This window comes from Malaya genurostris, chromosome 1 (genome assembly GCF_030247185.1).
Source record: "Malaya genurostris strain Urasoe2022 chromosome 1, Malgen_1.1, whole genome shotgun sequence".
NCBI classification, from domain to species: Eukaryota; Metazoa; Arthropoda; class Insecta; order Diptera; family Culicidae; genus Malaya; species Malaya genurostris.
In genome coordinates, this window is record NC_080570.1 from 154,877,446 (window position 1) to 154,891,537 (window position 14,092).

The 14,092-nt window shown below is 36.6% G+C and overlaps 1 protein-coding gene across 4 annotated transcripts in view; it reads left to right on the forward strand.

Annotated features, from left to right (window-relative positions):
* The first annotated feature begins 3,834 nt into the window (after positions 1–3,834).
* The window catches only part of LOC131426278 (protein gone early), a 140,863-nt gene continuing 130,605 nt past the window's right edge, over positions 3,835–14,092 (forward strand). The window contains exons 1-2 of one of the 4 annotated variants that reach the window (XM_058588886.1): positions 3,835–4,219; positions 4,966–5,318. The gene's annotated coding sequence lies outside the window, so the exon portion shown is untranslated. The remainder of the gene's footprint in view (positions 4,220–4,965; positions 5,319–14,092) is intronic. The other 3 variants (XM_058588883.1, XM_058588885.1, XM_058588884.1) reach the window with 3 other exon arrangements.

Genomic DNA, 14,092 nt, shown 5'->3' on the forward strand with positions numbered 1-14,092 from the left:
GAAAACGTAAAGAAATTAATTTAGCAAATTTCGCCGTGTCCGGTAGTGTGAAATGCGGTTGATTGGCTATGTAATAATCAACCACAGTGTGAGACAGTTCTCTTCTGTTCACGTTATCCAGATACTGGTGCGTTTTGTAGTATTTACAAACAATCTTCCCTTTTTCGTTCCTTACAATAATGTCTTCCAATAAACCATTTGTTACGGAATCAGAGTTCGCCAGTTTTAAATATCCAGGTACCGCGGAGCTGCACGACTCAACCTCTTCATCGTTGCGAATTGTTGACTCGTGGAATAATACACTATCATGCCAAACCAAAAGTTTTCTGCGAAGAGCGTGTTTATGCCCTGTCCATTTCGACACCGAGAAAATGTCATTCAGTGCATTTTCGTCTAGAATTTTCAAATATTCTAGTGTGATACCATGGCCTATAAAGTTATATCATTCTCAGCATTATTAAAATTACTCTGAAAAGAAATTATACAACAGTCGTGATTCACTCATATCACGGAGCTCCGGAATTTCGTCAGCATCTAGTGTAAAATCGTTTAACTTTCGGATAATGTTTTTTATTAATTTTTTTTAGAAATACTCATACCTGAGATTAAACCTTCATCAGCAATGATATCGTCAATAATTATTTCAACTTTCTCACTATCCATTTCACGAGAAACACAATTGAATAAAACCAAATTCAAACCACACGCGAAGATGTCGACTAATGAAAAATTGTTTTATTTTTTTGCAAAGCAGAAACAGTATTATGGTTATTTCCACTGCAACACGATGTTTAAAAATACTACACTTGTGGTAAACTTAAGAACCAAGAATTGTTATTTTAAAATTGTAATTATTATGATTACAATTTAACCATAATTATGGTAAAACTTAGAATAAGGTTAGTTTCATGTAGTAGAATTAACAGAAATATTCTTGTTGTTTTAATTAGACACTGGGTTTAGATTAAATGTAGACTATACTAAAATCGACTATGCATATCGAAAGGTATTCATAGTATTTTCAAATATTGTTTTGTTTAATCGAAGAAAAATGTTGTAAAATTTACTATTCATCAGAATAGTAACTTGGAGAACAGCTTTGTTAACGTATCTACCAGAAAATTATTTTCAGTGTACGGATGCACAACGAATTGGTGTGGAGATAAACTAGAGTAACGGCGGTATTTTGACTAATTTAATGTTTGCAGCATTAATATTTCTGGACGAAACCAAAATAAAGTACATCGTGTCTGCGAATGTTAAAGGTTATTCCATTCATTAACATAATAGGTACTTCATTTTGATTATAATTAAAAAAATAGCGACTGGCAAAAATACCTACCATACTAAAGTGTGCTTTCAATACTACGACTTGAAAGCTCTGAAAAACTTTCAGAATAATTTTTAATAAAGAAATTAGAGTAGGTTTAATAAAGATGAAAGTTGAAATCATAATATATAAATATAGAAAAAAATGAATTTACAAAGGGAATGGACCGTACTGATGAAAATCGGGGAGTTAGTCAGATGTCGAAATATTAAATAGTTTTAGTTACGAAGCTACAGTGACATTGATTAAATGGAAAGTCTAATTCTTAGAATTAGATTTTTTTCAGTACAATTTGCATTTGCATACAATTTGTATAAAAACTTTTCTGAATGTGTGTATGCATATATAGGGTAACAGAGGTATTTTGGCCACTTCAGAATTTCGGCACAGCTAACAAACTTTATGGGTTTAATCGATGTTAAGTAACTCATGTTGCATGAAGTTGAAGCTAATCACGTTAAACTACATATTGCGGAAGGATTTTTCAAAGATATTACAACATTTGGCGGATATTTTTACAAAGTGGGCAAAAATAAAATCAATCCTTAAGTGGGCCAAAATACCTTATGTTACCCTACTTATGGCGGTATTTAAATTAGTTCCTGAGTATTCGTAGGGTGCATTCCAAATAGAACAGCATCTATACATTCTATATAATGAAATGCATATTACCAAAATTTGCTTTCATTCAAGTTTAATAGAAATTTGAATATAATGATCACTTCATGTTCTTCTCGAGAACATGATTATTGTCCTAGGAATCGTGCCATTTCGAGCATTTGTTTATCACGACAATCGTTAACACATTTGAAGACAAACACGAGAAAAGATCCTAAGTGCAAATGAGAGTTTCTCTTTGTTTACTTCTCTTTCGATTATTACGGTTTTATCGATAAACCCTCTTTCTAACTCTTTACCTACACTGAACCCATCGACTTTGATCTGTAGTTAAGAAATTGTTGGAAAATACAGGAATATGCCGCAATAAATGAAAGAGTAAGTAAACAAAAAGAAACTGTCATTTGCACTTGGGACCTTTTCCTGATCATTTCCTTGCGCTGGAATTGCTGTGACTTCTGAAAACAAAATTCGAAAGAAAAAAGGGAATATCTATGCATATTGTAGAGAATAGACGACACATATCAGTCATTTTACTTTTAAATTATTTACCATAGTCTATATCAAAATGTAGTCAATAATATCGTTTTCGCTTGATGCCAAACCTAACCCAGTTTCCACCCAAACTGCTGTCAAACCGTTTGTTCGAAACTAGTTGGTAAGTCAACATACTGGCAACCAGCAATAGTGTAAGCACAGACTAACAGACAGGACACTCAAATTAGATTCTTCAATCATTTTAACGGTCATTTCGAATATTCCTTTATTTGGGACAGTATTCACATGTGTCATGATGGCGCCACGTTACCCTATCAAAAACATCCTGTCTGTCATCTAGACTGTGTTAATTTTTTTCATTTACCAACAGAGTTGCCATTCATACAGAATTACCCGTAATGTATTGATTTGTATACGTCCGTGCGAATTTCATGTTGGATACAGATTTAATACATATTGCCAAAACTATATACATAATTGTGCCTACTTTTATCCTTCAACGCAATACAAAATCGAACCCGTTTTGTTACAATATTTACTTGCTTCTGGTCTGCCACCACTTAATTTCGGGTGAAAACTACCAACACAATAAAAAATAGTCTAGATGAACAACGTTGAGTCAAACAAATTGTTACCTTCAAACATCGCGAAAAAGTTAAATATATTATCAACGTAATCCAATAATTTATTGTGACGATTCATTTTCAAATATTTTGATGAAATCAGGCATCCCTGCAAGCAGCTGATCGGTGTTGACAAACGAGGGGAAACCAACTAGTAAAAAAAACTTTTACTTAACACAAGGAATGTACCGATAGTAAATAGTTCGCGCAGCATAATATAGGTGGAACTAGTGCATCATGAAAAATTATTTTCATAAGAATTTACTCATACTGTCATGTCTGCTAGTCTGTGGTCTAAGGGCCGCTAAAATGATTTGACGGATTTGTGAATGTTTAGAAGATGTTGTGCGCGATTAGATGGGAGTATCTCGAACTGAAATGAGTCCATAATTCAGATTTTGTTCGAAACTTTGGGTAATTCACCTCTTGAGTTTCAGGAATTTTTATATGTAACTTCTTTCTATGTAAATAAAATACATTTAATTTCATATCTTCGCACACACCTCGAGGCATAGATGTCGTATCAATCGGCAATTTCCGAGGTCACTCATTATGTGCTAATTATTCCGCTCAGTTCTCACACAGCAAACACCACACGCACACCAAGTAAATATTTCGTAAACAAATCAACACTCCGCACTCATCGAACGCGTGCAGCTCGTATTCACGAGTACTGTTACATGGTGTTGGTGAGCAACCAGCATGGAAGTGGGCAAAGTATGCAAAGAACGCCGATGGAACAGAAATATTTCAGTTCCAGTTGAACCGTGAATTCGTTCGGGCGTGTGAAGTTTCCTATGTTTGCCTTCCGAAGAAAAAAGAGTTGTTAAAAGTGTAGTTGTTGCAGCATAAAATTTCCAACGCATACAGTGGCACTCCAGCAACAGAATGCTGTCGTTACTTGATCTTCAAGAGGCATTTTTCGCGTAATATGTTTTCAAAGGAATCGGGTTACTTTGGTTGTTTGCTGAAAAAATGTTTTTTTGGTGTGTGAAAAAAAGCAACGGCTGTGCATGAGCTGCGATAAAAGATAACGGTAGAATTCAGTTTTCGGTGTGCCCTGTTCTCCGTAGGAACGGAACAGTTCTTTCCGGTTTAGTGGTTACCCGAGATCAGCAAAAAAACAGTAGTGAAGGTGATTTCAATGAGTGTAAATGAATTTTTTTTCTATTTCACAAATCTAGTCCAGCTTCTATCGACTGAAGTTATGTACAGCAAACTGATCGTTTTTTGGAAATCCAATTAGAAAAGCCATTGACCGGTTCTCATTTGATCATAATATGTGCATTTGCACTTTATATTGATTTGTTATTGTAAACTGGAGAAAATCTGTTTTCATTTAATGAGCGATATTTATTCTGTCAATGTCATAATTACTATATTTAATGTAAGTTTTCTGTGACACACCTTAATATGCTATAACAATAGTATTGTCACTTATTTCGTGGCTGCATTTTTTTTTGCAAAGTAATACTCGTCTTGCAACTCTACAAACCGGTCCAGAGGGGCTCAGAGGTTTGCCATCAAGCAAGCCGGCTTTTCAAGTGTCGAGCCCAGGGAAATAAGCGAAGCCAGCCAAGCAGCTTTCCCGTAGTCTTACTTATTCATTGCTTTGGCTCGTTCGGATTTTGCTTATGTACCTACCTATCTTCCACAAATTATTCCATGTAATCTTTGACTTCGCAATCTTTGTACCGACATAGTGCGGTTTGGGTTAACCGAAAGAAAATGAAACCATCCCGAAATGGAATATTCAAGTTTCGTTTTGGCCCCGAGTCAGATGTCACTTGGAGGACGAGTATATAGAACTGATTTCCAAAACTGTATGATCATTCAAATTCAAGAAAAGGTTTTAATAAGCTTTTGTTGATCTTCCATCAAACGATATTTGCACAGTTCGGTGTGAAAACAAATAGATTTCTACGAATATATAGGTATCTATACTTTGTCTGACGGACCTCAGCGTTTGAGAGGCTGATATAATAAGCAAGTGAATTTGCCGGTGAGGAATGATGGTTTCTGCAAATCATTGCAAATAAATAGTTCGTTCCTGTGCCGAATCGATGCCGAAGAAGAAACCCAGAAATCTAGTCGAGATCATTGAGCGAAAGTAAATAACAACGGATGGTACGAAACGCGACTAAGAAGTTTTCCTGGAGTTGAAGTGTGTGAGAATCCGAACATAACGGCCGAATGTGAACAGATTGTAGTTGTGCACGTGGAAACGGTAGGCTTGGAAAAAAATTAAGGTAAGTTTGTGATTAAAAACTCGCTGTATTTTTCATACTTTTTGAAGTAAAAATTTGTGGCCGGTTTTTTTAAATAACAAGTATTCCCCGACAACACAGGAAATACTAGCAATTACTCAAAGACCTCGACATGTAATCAACAAGGAAGCCACCTGAAGCAACGTTTACTTAGAATGTTCAACCATGATGTTGATCGCCTGAAATAGCTAAAAGGCTTCCCTCAAATTCAGTACCATTTTGAAACTTCTGAAGATAAATTTTCAGATATAGACAAACAAATTCAAAAGTTTTATTGAAAACTTGCTTAGGGTTTCAAATTCTAAATGATAAGTATTTCAAACATTTTCTTCCGAAAAGTTTGGCTTTTGAATGGAACATTGATTTAAGTTGTTTATTTAATTTTCAATATAAAGGGTGATTTTTTAAGAGCTTGAGAACTTTTTTAAACAATAAAACGCATAAAATTTGCAAAATCTCATCGGTTCTTTATTTTAAACGTTAGATTGGTACATGACATTTACTTTTTGAAGATAATTTCATTTAAATGTTGACCGCGGCTGCGTCTTAGGTGGTCCATTCGGAAAATCCGCTTTTTTATCGACAAATTTTGTTCAGCGATGAGGCTCATTTCTGGTTGAATGGCTACGTAAATAAGCAAAATTGCCGCATTTGGAGTGAAGAGCAACCAGAAGCCGTTCAAGAACTGCCCATGCATCCCGAAAAATGCACTGTTTGGTGTGGTTTGTACGCTGGTGGAATCATTGGACCGTATTTTTTCAAAGATGCTGTTGGACGCAACGTTACAGTGAATGGCGATCGCTATCGTTCGATGCTAACAAACTTTTTGTTGCCAAAAATGGAAGAACTGAACTTGGTTGACATGTGGTTTCAACAAGATGGCGCTACATGCCACACAGCTCGCGATTCTATGGCCATTTTGAGGGAAAACTTCGGAGAACAATTCATCTCAAGAAATGGACCGGTAAGTTGGCCACCAAGATCATGCGATTTGATGCCTTTAGACTATTTTTTGTGGGGCTACGTCAAGTCTAAAGTCTACAGAAATAAGCCAGTAACTATTCCAGCTTTGGAAGACAACATTTCCGAAGAAATTCGGGCTATTCCGGCCGAAATGCTCGAAAAAGTTGCCCAAAATTGGACTTTCCGAATGGACCACCTAAGACGCAGCCGCGGTCAACATTTAAATGAAATTATCTTCAAAAAGTAAATGTCATGTACCAATCTAACGTTTAAAATAAAGAACCGATGAGATTTTGCAAATTTTATGCGTTTTATTGTTTAAAAAAGTTCTCAAGCTCTTAAAAAATCACCCTTTATAACTTTAGCTTCAATAAACACTTGAAATAATGGAATGTTCTTTAGAGAAGTATTTCACGTGTTTTATTATTTTTGAGTGAGCTTTAATTTTGAAAGTGATAACTAGGAGTGTTGCGAATCTCTAAAAAAAAACTTTGTAAAATATTAGTAGTATTTTCAATTAGCCTTAGTTATTCGAAGTCAGTTGACATATCCGTATAATCACTATGTCGGTTACGTCACTTATACTTTGGGACCGGAAGTGTCGCATGACAATTGTAAACTGGTAGCAATTTTAGAGGTGTTGTGAAACATTAGTAAGTTAGAGTTAGAATCGTTACGTTTTGCTGATATATTCCAAAGATTGCACTAGAAAAAAATGCAACAGACAAAAATGATCACCAAAAAAATCTTGGCTAAATGCCCTTCAAAACCGGGGCAACACTTGCGCCATCTTTTCTCCAAATCCTTGTCGATTTTGAAGACCTTTGCAGGTTTTCCAAAGCATTCCAATCATAACCGTCCTGAATTTTTCTATTAGGTGAGACTCTGGCGAGTTTGGCAGATTTGCCTCCTTTCGAACAAACACTCTTGGCTTCGCACCACTTCATCCCCACTTTCGCTCAATGACATGATGCCAGATTCCGCCAAACCCGAATGTCACCTTCGTGGGAAGGCATTTTTCTTTATATATTTGGCCGTTTAACAAGCCGGTCGTTGTTATATACGGATTGCTGAATTTGTTGCATCCACAGATCGCCAGCCATATCAAGTGCTTCTTGGCAAATAGGTCGATATTCGTTTTCTGAAACATTCCCAGTTCACTTGAAAAGTTGTAACTAAAAGTTGTTCTAAACTCACTCTAAACTAGTTCTCAAAATTTCACAAATGTTTACTCATTCAATACAGAGTTTTACACCGTTTTTCAATAGAGATGGGTCAGCAGAAGTGTTGGCCATTTGATCATCGAACTTTATCAATGCCCCAATAGCAGCTTTCCAACGAGCATGACTTAAAATCGGTTAACTCATCTCCTAGAAAATTGAGCGATAAAAAACAATGTTATTTATGGCGGTTACGTTACTTATAGCTAGAACTAACACATGGATCAATAAGTCCCGAGACTAAAGCAAAGATGGCGCTCGTAGTAAACCAGTAACCACGTCTTTCTAGAGTACTAACCTTTGCTTAAAACGGGTCAAAATTTTAAGTCGATCCGACCAGAAACAGCTGAGTTATCGAGGTTGGAGTAAAGTCGTTTTATAGTTTATAGTTGTCGGTGGTTCGCCGAGTTTAAACGTGGTCGTACCGACACAAATGACGCGGAACGCTCGGGTAGACCTGTGGAAGACATTACACCGGAAAATGTGAGTGAAATGACAAAAATTATAATGAAAGATCGTAAAGTGAAGCTCCGTGAGATTGCTGAGATGACACAGATATCATATGGAAGTGTATTTACTATCCTTCATGAAAAATTGATCATGAAAAAGGTTTTATCCAAGTGGGTGCCGCGATTGCTTCCGATAAAACAAAAACAGCCTGCCACAAGTCGATGAAAACAATGGCGAAATCGAACGAATTGGGCTTTGATCTGCTTCCCCACACCCCATACTCGCCAGATTTAGCCCCCAGTGACTACTGGCTCTTTGGTGATCTTAAAAAAATGCTCCAGGGAAAAAGATTTGGCTCAAATGAGGAGGTCATCGCTGAAACTGAAGCTTATTTTGAAGCGAAAGATAAATTTTTTATAAACATGGTATTGAAAAATTGGAAAAACGTTGGAACCATTGTATCACCCTAAAAGGTGATTATGTTGATGAATAAAAACAAAATTTGCAAAAAAAAATGTTTCCATTGTTAGTCTCGGGACATATTGATCCATGTTTGAACTTTAAACGTGATTGATGACCCAGTGATAGCTTTCGAACGAGCCTGCGCTTGTTAAAATCTGTTTAGGGGCTGTGCATAAAAGACGTCACACTTTCTTTGACGATTTTTTACTCCCCCTTCCCCCCTTTGTCACAAATTGTCACAGAAGCAAAGACCCCCCACCCCCCCTATGTCACATGTCACGAATTCAAAATAAACATAATTCATCTCAATATATTCTCAATATGTATGACAAACCATACAAATATGAGGGAAAAATCGATTTATTACATGCTGTCATTAGATTAAAAAATATCCCTAAAACTACAAAATCATCGGAATTATTTTATTAATATCAATTATATAAATTAACAAAAGTATTTGGTTGGAATTGATGAAACATTTAAATCATATGTTTTATTCCTCCTAAGGGTACACAGATATATTATTGTTTTAGGTAAAGAATAATATTTCCTTAGTGTAGCGTACAGGGCTGAGAAAATAAAGACCAAAACCTCATCAAAACGAGATCACTGACGGAGAATCTTTTCATTATCAGTTGATCAGTGAAATTTAAATCACATCGATCAATATCGGTACTGATCTTCCGTCACACAATGGGTAGTGATTTTGAGCTAAAATGATTCTTGATTTATGTAAGTTCAATCATTGGATGATTCGATAAGCTTCGATGTTGGTGGAGGAAAATCACATATGATCAAGATAAGACATGACATGATCTACGTCTGAAATCGTTGATCTCCCGCCCTTTTTCAAATGGAGTACAATTGAATAAAGTGCATCAGAATCAGATAAGAGAAATTCTTATGATATACTATTATCAATGCTAGAAAATCAAATTACTGAAAAAATTGTCAGTGCATAACTTAAGTTAAACCGTTCGAAGGCATCTTTTTCTTTTTTACTCATATTTGGCAAAATTTATTAATTTCGCTAATTTACTCGCTCCTCCGTGCACTTTTGCTGATCACAACAGAAATGATTTCCTGCATCACTCATTTCCGAATTTACAAGAAGAAGCTTTTACATCAACACGTTTTTCTATAGAATGTAAACGTTTATTGTGGAGATTTTTTCAGGAAATAGGGCAAAGCAGTAATATAATTAGGTATTTCAAAAATGCGCTCATTGAAAATATTGGACGTCACATTCCAAAAACCTCCCCCCCTCCCCCCTGTCACAAAAGGTCACGTTTTATGAAACACCCCCCTCCCCCTTGCGTCGTGACGTCTTTTATGGACAGCCCCTTAGCCGTCTTCGAGAATATTGTGCGGTATGACAACTGCACACACAGACATTTTCTGATCTCGTTGAGCTGAGTCGGATTGTATATAACATTAGGAGTTTCCGGAGCTCGGATCAAAAGTCGATTCCAGCAATTTTTTGTCTTTCTGTAGAGATAGGCAAAAAGGTACTCTCTTTAAATACTTGCATCATTGCACATTAACCGATAAGAAATCGGGACCAACGATAGCACTTTGATTTCACGGTCACAGAATTCCTAACGGTGCGAGTTGGATTAATTCTGACACGAGCATTACAGAGGAATAAAACATCAAACAGTTCTTGGGGATCGATTTAGGTTCTTCGTAGAACCGAATTGTAGTATTTAATCTATTTGATCGTCGAAACTTGACATCGCACAGCTAATTAAAGGCTAATTCTAAATTAAGATTCATCGATAACTATTTTCTAGCAATTTGAATTTCGAGGCAACAAACCAACCGAAACGTAACAGATGACTAGGAATATACCACGGGTGGTTAATACCAGAGACACAGTCAGACTGACGTGAATACAATGTGAACTGGTTATGACTAATCGATATGAATCTCGAATTATCTCAAATGACTTCATGAACATTAAATTGTTGTGCCCGAGTGTATCATTAAGGCCAGGTTCCTCCCAGCAATTTTCAAAAATCAAAAGAATGTTTTTTCGTAAATTGCTAGAAAAGATTCTTAGCTATGATATAGAATTAGTCCCGAAGGCACGCGCGACCGAGATGTTAAAAAAAAACGGGTATTGTTCCCAGGAACAAGATAGGCAAACACTGTTCTTGATAGCAGATTTGATCACAATTCAATTTATTTCCGACTAATACAACTTCAAGCTACAATGAGTTTATCACCTTAGGTTATGTTTGATAGAGGATATTAGGATTAACTACATAACAGTGTGCCGTTCAAACTCATAAGATAGAGAATATCTTTCCTGCGCTAATACGTTGTTGGTACTGTTATGGACACATAATAAGTATCAAGCATATATTAAATCAATTCATTCTTACTTGTATCTTCACTCAGTTTTACTGATCAGCAGTCAACAACGTGACAATCACCGAATTCACTATATAATTGCAAAATAATAATAATTCAATTCCAAATGTACCCTAATACTAACTACCTGCTATAATTATCTTTTAATACACTTGAACTTTATTTGAAATTTCAGTTAAACTGAGCGAGGTTTCTGTTAATCTCTTCGGTGGTTCAGCGCAGCATCCGTTCCCTTTTTTTTTGGAAGAGTTGCCAGTCGTTAGGTTTCGGTGCCAACAACGGGAGACGGTTTCAACTGGGTGTCTTTTTCGCAGTTTTCAAACACTATTTTCGATGCTTCCGAAATCGAGAACCAGGATAGCCGGAATTAGTTTGATAGGCCGTCTACTAACAATGACTAATGGTTGAAAAAGTTCCGAGCCCAGTTTAGAACCTTTTTGGCTTCGCCGCTTAAGTTGTATTTGGATGAAAATATAAAGCTTTGAATGAGATCATAAGACCTTAAATTTGAACCTAAGTTTGTGAAAATCGGTTACGCTGAGGAAAGTGAGTAAGTAATAAGCTTAGTTGTTGATTTTCGTTTTCTTTATAGCATGCACGAAATTGAACAAAGCCCGCTGTGTGCATTGTGTGTAAAGGCGAGTTGTGTTTTCTTCTCCCGTGCCAGCTCGTACCAGTGCGTTTGTATCGTCATTTTATATGGCGGTTTGAATGCTTTGACACTTACTGCCGTGTAATTTCGGAAACGGAAATCAGATCCGGATAAAATTTCACAGTAGCTTTTAAGTATATATGGGCTTTAATTTAAATCAAGATTTGTGAAAAGTGATTCAAGCGTCGCTGAGAAATCGAAGTGAGTAGAACTTTGGAGTTTTTTACTTTCACTATCTTCGGTACTTCCGGAACAGGAAATGGGAGACTATTAGCGCCGAATCAAGTTTATATGCCCACAAACTAGAAGAATTTATCAATCAGATTTATAGGATTTGTACTTGTTTTTGCCATCGTTTGTCAAAAAATGCTTATGAAATAGAAAATTTTCAAATTATTGCACTCTAGAAACCGGAAGTCGAATCCGGATAAAATGTTCTTGCAAATGTTGAATAATTTCAAGATCTTTTGTTTACATCTTTGTTGGTGAAATTCGGTTAAGCCATTTGCGAAAAAATTGAATGCACATGTTGTTACCCTATAACTCCAGAACCGAAAGTCAGATCCAAATGAAATATAGCAATAGCACGCTATGAGATCATAAGACCTTTCATTTGAGTCAAAGTTTGTAAAAATCGGTTCAGCCATCTTCGAGAAAGGTGAGGGCATATTTTGGTCACACACACACACACACACACACATACACATACAGAAAAGTCGTTTTCACAGTGATTGCATAGACTTTCTATATGTGAAAAACAAAAAGGGTCGAAAAATGACTTCCATTTGATTTTTTCTCGATGAAAATTTTTCGTTCTTGTTCCGACCAAAGCCAATTCGATACAGAATACGAAACTGTTTTGCTTTTTGCTTTCCTATGATTGGTTTCCAAGAAATACTGACACTCGTCAACTGATGGAACGCTATTTTCAGAGCCACCATTTTAAAAAATAAAAAAAACACATTTGTTTCGTGAAGTTAAATGTTTTTTATCTTTAAAAAGAATAATTTGAAAAAAAAATCGTTTTCCTAGAGGAACCCGGCCTTAACTTGTTCCTCTAATCAACTCTGCGGTTTATGTTGAACCACGAGGTGGCATTAACAGTTCAATACAAACTGTCAATGTACAGATGAGTCGAAGACGAGAGGTAAAACAGATGAATGTGAGAATCCGATCCTTTCCGAGTTTCCAACGTTGTGCGGTGATATTTCATTAAATTGCAATACACCACGAGGTGTGGAATAGCTTTGTTGAACGTCAACAAAACTAATGATGCGCATTGTTTTACAATACTGTCTTAATGAATCGTGATCAAAAGAATTCAATGCATAGAGCAAAATAATAAAATACAAATAATAATCTCCGGCTCATTGCTCAAAATTGTTGGCAGCGATTGCGCAGCGCATTATCTTCCCACACCCACAATTGAAGATCTGCTTGGCAGAGGTCAAAGCATTCAGCTGCATCTCATTCCGTGTGTTCGTACGAAGGATGGAACCAATCCTCTGACGTAGTTTTACTGTCAGGTCGGTTTCGGCTATGGGGGAACTATCTTTTGTTTAGCATCACAAGTCAGATGGAACGCTCGAAGAAGCTGTCAGATGAACAAACGAATTATCGCACTCGCTGAAACGTGAGATTGAAGCTCATAATAATTGTAGACTGTAGCGTTGTTGTAGTACACAGTACAATTACAATTGGTTTCGTGCTTATTCGAAAACTTCCCCATACCCAGAGCCACATGATGGAACAACAACAGAAGTCCTATTAGGCTACCGAATTCCAGTAGCTTAACTCTTCAGCCGGTTTGATGACTTTCATCTCATTATACAAAAGTGAAAAATAGTTCCCATTTAACGAAACACTGTCGTCGAGCGGCACCCGCGATCACTCTCTACTAGCCGGTTTGGTGTTTGTGGGTGTGTGTGTGTATGTGAAAACCATACCTCAACACAAGCCTATTCTGCTGGGAAACAATCCCAGCGACTTTTGGATGCAGCAGTCAGCTAAAAAGCGAACGACAATGCGAAGCGAAGCGAACCGGTGTGAGAGGTTGCATCAGTGTCAGACTGTTGATTCAATTGAAATATGTTAATCAATCGACAATTAGATTTTTTACTGCGAGTCGATTGTTCACTTTAGCGTATCGTCTTCGATAATTACTTGATGGTTGTAGTTAAAAGCTACTATTAGAATGAGATAAGCTATGTTCATTCTTTTTTTTTTGCTAGCAACCTATTATTTCATTACCTTGTCTGACTGTTATCACTTTACCGTGTAACAATTAAACCTGCAATAAAGCGAAATTTCAACCAATTAAGCGGAGCAATCTTTCTCTCTCGCATTACGATCAATAACCAAGCCACTATTACTATAATGATATTAGCCTCAATTCAATCGAATTAATTTAGAAACAATTTCATCACAAAACGATCGGTCGGTCAAGTCGTTGAAATGTTTGCTTTCATGCAGTCTCTCAACTAGCGCCCCCCCACACACACTGTTGGCGCTATCAATTTGACGATTCGTCCGACCACAGACTGATAATAAATAGCGACAATATTTCGCACGATCGGACACACGACTGTCGACGCCAAAGCACACAAACACAGCAGCAGCAGCAGCAGCTGATC